At 36.5% G+C, this 8,071-nt stretch overlaps 1 long non-coding RNA gene across 1 annotated transcript; it reads right to left on the bottom strand.

Annotated features, from left to right (window-relative positions):
- Positions 1 to 503: 503 nt before the first annotated feature.
- On the bottom strand, positions 504 to 4,302 carry LOC122064148. The gene is made up of 2 exons (XR_006135608.1): positions 3,411 to 4,302; positions 504 to 1,100 (listed from the first exon to the last, which is right to left on the bottom strand). It is a non-coding gene; the product is annotated as an uncharacterized LOC122064148 (long non-coding RNA).
- Positions 4,303 to 8,071: the final 3,769 nt, after the last annotated feature.

Here is an 8,071-nt window from a genome sequence, read left to right as displayed (position 1 = left end):
AACTAATTATTATTTTATCATAACCATTATCATAAGCTACTCAACTGGCATCACTAACATCTGGCTCTACTTTCTTCCCCTTACTAGACCCAATAATCTCCTCGATGCTAAACTCCGTCTTTTCTTTGCTTCCTAAACTACCCTTCCTTGCCCTTCCATTTAAAACATAAGTCCTATTCTCTCCCATAGTTAGTAAGTTCGGGGACGGCAATTATATGGGAACGGATACGTACGGCAACTAAATGAACTATACAGTAATAATACTTTTTCAATAATCTGGCGTAATAAATCGTGTACGGCAATGATACGATACGAGTTTAATACGGTTGCCCTGTAAAAATATGGGAGCAATTAAATTCTAATCTCCCATGCTTCTATGAATATTTAAATCCAATTTGGAATAATTTCTACATTTATCATAGCAAATAATAGTATATATCTGTCCAGAACAATCATTTAACAAATCAAAATATCATTCGTCATATGACCCATGAAATATAAAAGATATAATAAGAAAATGTCATATCAAATGGTCCATGTATTAAATAAACAGTGAAATCTACAAAACCTATAAAATCCATAAAATATAGTCTATGCCATAAAGAAGAAAAAACTTCAGTTGTTCATATCAAATGGTGCTTGTGTCTCGGAATCATGTGTGAATGGAGTATGAGTGATATTACGTAGCTGACTTAGAGTGCCACTATAAATTGGAGTGTTCATATAATCAGAATCCAACACAGATCCAATCCCAAGTTCTCTATCAAGCAATGTCTGATCATATTCCCTTCGTGCACCCTCTTCATCTTCAACTTCAACATCTTCATCTATTTGAATATCAACAAGTTTATCTAAATTAATTGACTATTTACTAAACTTCTCAATGTCTTTTGACTTGATTTTCATAAGAGCATTCATCCTTACATAAACCAAATCTTCCAACATGTCAGGAGTGAGTTTATTTCTTTTCTTGGTCTGCACTGTTTCAAAAGCACTCTAATTTCTCTCACATGATGATGAACTGCAAGGTTGACTCAAAATGCGAATAGAAACCTTTTGAAGCAAAGGAACAGAACTTCCATGCATATCCCACCATGAACCTTGACATGACAAAGAATAAAAAATTAGAATAGAAAACAAATCCATTATCAAATTATAAAAATTAATGAGCAATGAAATAATAAAAAAAATTGTATAGGAATTTTTACTTACGTGGATGAGAATCAATCATTTCTTTTGAAATATCATTAAATAACTTTTCATCTTTCTCGTAATACTTCTTCAATTCTATCACAAATTGCTTCTTATCATGTGGAAAAATCATTGTTCTTACAATATGAACCACTGCCTCCCCAACGTCATCATTGTAGTATGAAATTTTCCCTCACACATTAACAAAGGATTGAGAAAAGCAGCAACTACATGCACATGGTTTAATATGTTTTCCTTTTTTCTACTATCAAACAACTGCAATATCATCTTATACTTTGATGAGTCTCTGTTGCAACGATCTATGATAATGTTCCTTGCCCTTTGCATAGCCTCATATAAAAATGGACTAGTAGCTCCATTACCATCAACCAAATGAAGAAATATAACAAGAGGTTCTAAAATTGAGTACACATCCCTTCCATTCAGCCAGAATCCTATATTTTGAATTATTTGAGTAACCATCGCACCCATTTCATAATTGCAATGCCTGTTGGCCCTCCATTCTGCTGATGCCACCATCACTCTTAACAAATCCTCAACCTCAAGAATAGATTTAAGCATCAAAAAGTTTGGAGCAAATCTAGTCTTGCAAGGTTTTTTCAACTCTCTGTTATTTGTGGTTTCCCTCATTAAAACTAAAACTGTTCCATGCTTGTACATAAATGTCACAATCAACTTTGCTTTTTCAAATACTTCCTTTACCCATGGGATTTCTACATCAATGTCCTTCAATAGTAACTGCATTCCATGGGCAACACACTTTATCCTCTGAATATGGGGATACTTCTCCATTATCAAAGAAATTGCCAACCCTTTCTATTACAGACTCAAGTATATCTCTAAGAAACAATCTAGTCTTAGAAACATCAGAACACTCAAAAGAATTGAGAAAAATAGCTCCTTTAGGTGAGTATCCAATAATATTAATGAATATACATTCCTTACTATCAGTCCACATGTCAGACGTAATGGTGCATCCTATAATAGACCATGACTCCATAACTGAAGCAACATACTCTTCAACATTTTTTTTTTTTTGCATTTTGCACTAGTTTGGTCCTTAATGTAGAATAGGAAGGTACTGAATAACTTGGACCATAACAACAAATAGAACGTACCATTTGAATCCAACTTGAGTTTGAATAATTTTAAATGCAATATTATTTAAAAGAAAACACTGATCCATATCATTATCAACTTCATCTTTACTTTTTTGTTTAAACATTTCATCCACAGACAGTTGTTGGAGGCTTGAAGACTGACCCACATGTCTTTCACTACTTACATTACATGTAGTAGAACTTTCCCCAGTTTTAGTCTTCTTGTTTTCCTTACTTAATGCCCGAAGTGCCTCAGCTTGTACATCATCAGGCACATTGCTACATATTCCAATATCATTACCCTCCTTACATGCTAAATGGTATTTCACTCTTGAAATATCATCGGGAAACTCTTTATTACAAAACTTACATTTGAAACGTCCCTTTAAATCATCCACATATTTCCACAGTTCATCTTTTTGTCTAACCATCCTTTTTTAGTTTCCTAATAAACAAAATAATAAATAAATAAATAAATAAATAAACTTTCTATAATACCAAGCAATCAACAATAAACCAAATCTAGTAGATGATAACATATAAACAAGCCAAGGTAGGAAAAGATGGACTAGAAGTCAATTAACTTGTAAAAAAAAATAAGATTTATGTCTAATTAAGAATTTACAATAATCACATGCTAAAGAACCACACTTTCCAGGTCAGTTAAGTTTCATAATAATCAAATGGTCAAATTTAAGGAAGAATTCTTGTTAAAATTAAGAAACTGAAATTTTAATAGGAAACCAGAATTTGATATCAAGGTTTTCAAATATTTATACAGAATTTAATATAGAACTGATGTAATAAAACAATTGGAATTTTGATGGTTTAACAATTTTCTGAAATGTGAATAAAGAAAATTGATTCAATCAATAGGGGTTCATAGAAGCACATTATGGTTATGATTTTTGATTTCGATCGTTAAAACTTGCTGGCTTAGAGCAAGGTTAACAATAACAATTAAATAAAAAATCCCAAACAACATTCCAAACCCATATTTAAGAAATCAGATTAGAAAACAGAGCACCAACAGGGCATCTACTGAATCACCATAGAAGAAAGGTATTGAATCACCAAAGAACCAAAGTAAAATCCAACCTTTCACTTTGCCTCAAATCGTGGGGGCTGGAAGCCTGGAATAACCTTGCATATATTTATAATTCTGCTGTGAACTCAAACATGATCAATTCAAGAATGGCTTGGGCCAATCAAAATCAAACCTTATCTAGAAGGGAAATAAGATTAAGGAAAAGACAAGCTAGGAATCTCCTGTGCATAAGATGTTTTGGGGGAATCCTTAAATAGCTAGTCATGAACTTTTCATAATCTGTTTATACAAGTAAGCATTAAGTAAAATCACCCCACTGATTTGGTGTGAATAACTACTAAACCGCTAGGGTTGTTGGTGGTTTTACTTAACCAGTGGGGTGATTTCGAAACCCATCATCTTCATCATGAACTAAATGGTTTGAAACTTTGAATAACTACTCAAAAATCAAAATCACCCCACTGACTTTCATTAATGCATACCAGTAAGCATTAAGTAAAAGAAAGAAAATAAAGTTCTACACCCCACGATTCTGGTTTTCTCAATGGTTTGAATAACTACTTAAAAATCAAAATCACCCCACTGACTTTCATCAATGTATACAAGTAAGCATTAAGTAAAAGAAAGAAAATAAAGTTCTACACCCCACGATTCTAGTTTTGAGAAAACCAGAAACTCTAAGTCGCCCCACTGATTTGGTCATAATAAAGATGGGTTTCGAAATCGCAGTGATAAGATTTTAAGAATTGGTGATAAACAGACCTGAGATTTGAATCAATAAATTCATTGGATCACAGATTACATCCATTCATAGAGAGAGAGAGACAGAGAGAGAGAGAGAGAGAGAGAGAGAGGATTTCACTCATAGATAGTGAAGGGAGATTGTCACTGCCACCGTTCCACTCGCCGTTCGACCAACGACCAAAGTCACCAAACCATTGCAAGATAGGAGAGGCCAGGAGGGACGACTGGACGAGGAATTTTTTTTTTTTAACCTAAACGCATTAATGAAGTTTAAGGTCATAATTTATACATGTATTATCTGTGTATAATACGGAGATGTATAAAAGCCGCGTATAATACGGGATTTTTACATCAGTTCAGAGAATTACGGATTTTTTAATAAAACGTTCGAATACGCATATAATACGCAAACTTACTAGGGTCTCGAAACGTATTTCACTCCCAAAAATTGATAAACATGCATACTTGACATAAAATATGGCTACATACCTTTATTGTGCGTACATGGCCTCGTGATACATACAAGTGCATGGCTTGGGTGCGCAGACTTCACTAGGCACTGACTCCAACTCATTTGGCCAAACCAAGTTTAGAGCCACCCTTACCACCATGCTCTATAAGGTACTCAACTCGGCTTGCTCGGGTTCAGGTCCTGAAGACCAAACCGAACCAACAGGGCAATTAGACGGGGTTTAGAAAGTAGGGTATCACATTTACCCCCCCTTATTGAAAATTTCATCCTCAAAATTGTAGTACCCTGTTGTCTGAAAAGATGAGGATACTTGGCTTGGATTTCATCCACTTTTTCCCAAGATGCTTCCTTAAGCAAATGATTGGCCTATCGAACTTTCACAAAAGCGATGGAGCGATTGCGAAGAGTCTTTATTTTTCGGCCTAGGATTTCAGTAGGCTGCTCTTCGTAAGTCATATCAGCTTTTAAATATTCTGATTCCACAGGCAGCACATGTGATGGATCATGGACATACCGCTTTAGTATAGACATATGGAACATATTGTGAACATTGCTGAGGGAAGGTGGAAGAGCCAACATATATGCTACGGAGCCAACTCGAGCTAAGATCTCAAATGGGCCAATATATCGCGGACTTAGGCTTACCCTTTCTATGGAATCTATGCAACCCTTTGTTAGAAGAAATTTTGAGGAACACTTTCTCCCCCTCTTGGAATTCAATATCTTTCCTCCGATTATCTGCATAGCTCTTGTGACTTGATTGTGCTACCTTAATCCTTTCTCGAATGATGTCAACCTTGTCACACATCATTTGTATCATTTCTAGCGTAAGCATTCATCGTTCGCCTACTTCCTCCTAATATAGGGGCGTTCTGCACTTTCTGCCATACAATGCCTCATACGAAGCCATCCCAATGGTGGTTTGATAGCTATTATTATAAGCAAACTCCATAAGAGGTATGTATTCTTCCCAACTACCACTCATCTCCATTGCATGGGCCCTGAGCATATCTTCCAGTATTTGTATAGTTCGCTCTGACTGTCCATCCGTCTGTGGATGGAAAGTAGGAAATTTCACTTAGGTCCCTAAGGCTTGTTGGAGACTTTTCCAGAATTTTGATGTGAATCTTGGGTCCCTATCTGACACAATGCTTACCGGTACCCCACGTAAATGGATTATGTTATCCATATAAAGTTGGGTAAACTTATCCATGGGGTAATTAGTCCTGTTGGAATAAAATAAGCAGTCTTGGTAAGCCTATCAACTACCAACCAAATTGCATCCATTCCCTTGGGTGTACAGGGTAGTCCTGTGATAAAATCCATGGTGATCCTATCCCACTTCCACTCCAATATAGGGAGTGGCTGTAAAGTACTATATGGTCGATGCCTTTCTACCTTGACCTTCTGACACACGAGACATTTTGCTACATACAAGGCAATAGTGGTCTTCATTGTTGGCCACCAATAGCTTTGTTTAAGATCTTTATACATCTTTGTACTTTCAGGATGAAGTGAGTATTCAAAACTATGTGCTTCCTTCACAATCTTATCATGTATCTCCATGTCATCGGGCACACACAATCGATCCTAAAATAGTAATTTCCCATCATTGGCTAGTGTGAAGTTGGGGTCATTCATTGTCTACTCTTGAATCTTTAGCCTGATCCTTTGTAGCTCAGGATCCAAAGATTGTTTTACTACCACCTCTTGTTTGATGGATGGATGTACTTGTAAGGCTAACAAGGATATAGTCAACTGCATAGCATCATCTGGTTGATGCTTAGGCTCCAATGTTGCTCCCTTATATAAAAGAATTTCATCCATCAATATCGCCTCTTGTATCAATTGTGGACTGATAGCTAAGTACGAAAGTGAAACTGTCTGAGCCTTCCAACTTGGAGCATCAGCCACCACATTAGCTTTTCTTGGGTGATACTGAATGTCACAATCATAGTCCTTCATCATCTCAAGCCATCTTCTCTACCTCATATTTAAATCTCATTGTGTGAAGAAGTATTTAAGGCTTTTGTGATCATTGTAGATCTCGCACTTCTCCCCATACAGATAATGACACCAAATCTTTGAAGCAAATATGAATGCTGGTAGTTCTAAATCATGAGTGGGTAGTTCTTCTCATACTCCTTAAGTTGCCTAGATGCGTATGCTACCAACTTGTCATGTTGCATGAGAACACTACCCAACCCTATCTTGGATGCATTAGTATAGACTATCATCCCACCTGTGCCATTTGGAATGGTCAATACAGGAGCTGACACTAACCGTTTCTTCAACTCTTGAAAATTGTTTTCACACTCTTTTGACCATTCAAACTTTACACCTTTCCTGGTCAACTTAGTCATCGACGCCAAAATTTGAGAAATTTTTTTTCAATGAAGCACCGATAGTAACCTGCTAAGCCCAAGAAGCTTCTAATTTCTATTACATTCTTGGGTGTCTCCCACTCTTCTACAGTTTTCACTTTATCTAGGTCCACTTCGATCCCATTCTCAGACACCACATATCCTAGGAATCCTACTTCCTTGAGCCAAAATTCATATTTGTAGAATTTGGCATATAACTATTGTTCTCTTAATCTTTGTAACACCATCCCCAAGTGTCTTGCATGTTCTTCTTTCGACTTTGAATAAATCAAGATTTCATCAATGAAAATGATGACCCACTTATCGAGGACATCATGGAATACCCAGTTCTTTAAATCTATGAAAGCAGCTGGTGCATTGGCCAATCCGAATGACAGCACTAGGAATTCATAATGACCATATCGGGTTCTAACAGTTGTCTTTGGTATATCACTTTGAAAACACCTTAGCACCCTACAGTTGATCGAAGAGATCATCCATGGCTGCAATAGATACCGGTTCTTAATGGTTAACTTGTTCAGTTCTCGGTAATCAATGCATATACGTAAACTACCATCCTTTTTCTTAACAAATAAGACTTATGCACCCCAAGGAGAGACACTTGGGTGTATAAATCCCTTTTTCAATAAATCTTACAGCTATGTCTGTAGCTCTATTAATTCGGCTAGTGCCATTATATATGGAGCTTTAGACACTGAGGCAGCTCTAGGAAGCAGATCAATGGCAAATTCCAGCTCTCTATCAGGCGGAAGCTGAGTTAGATCATCTAGGAAGACATCAGGGAATTCCTTGACTACCTTAATTCCTCCAATGGTGTAACCTTTGCATCCACATCTAGCACTGATGCAAGGTAGCCCTGACATCCATCTTCTAATAATTTCACCGCCTGCAAGGCAGATATAATAGTCTTTATAGGTCGCCTTGACCCTTCAGCTTGGTATACAAGCTCTTCTCCTTCATCATCCATTACTTTAACTTGTTTCTCGGTGCACATCACATTTGCTTGATGAACCGACAACCAATCTATGCCCAGAATGATGTCAAAATTCTACATATTGAATTTGATAATCTAGGCATCTAGTTTCTTTCCATTAATCCCAACTGAACATGT

This window comes from Macadamia integrifolia, unplaced genomic scaffold (assembly GCF_013358625.1).
Source record: "Macadamia integrifolia cultivar HAES 741 unplaced genomic scaffold, SCU_Mint_v3 scaffold1546, whole genome shotgun sequence".
NCBI lineage: Eukaryota > Viridiplantae > Streptophyta > Magnoliopsida > Proteales > Proteaceae > Macadamia > Macadamia integrifolia.
Note: the sequence above shows the minus strand (reverse complement) of the source record. Positions and strands in the feature narration are given on the sequence as shown.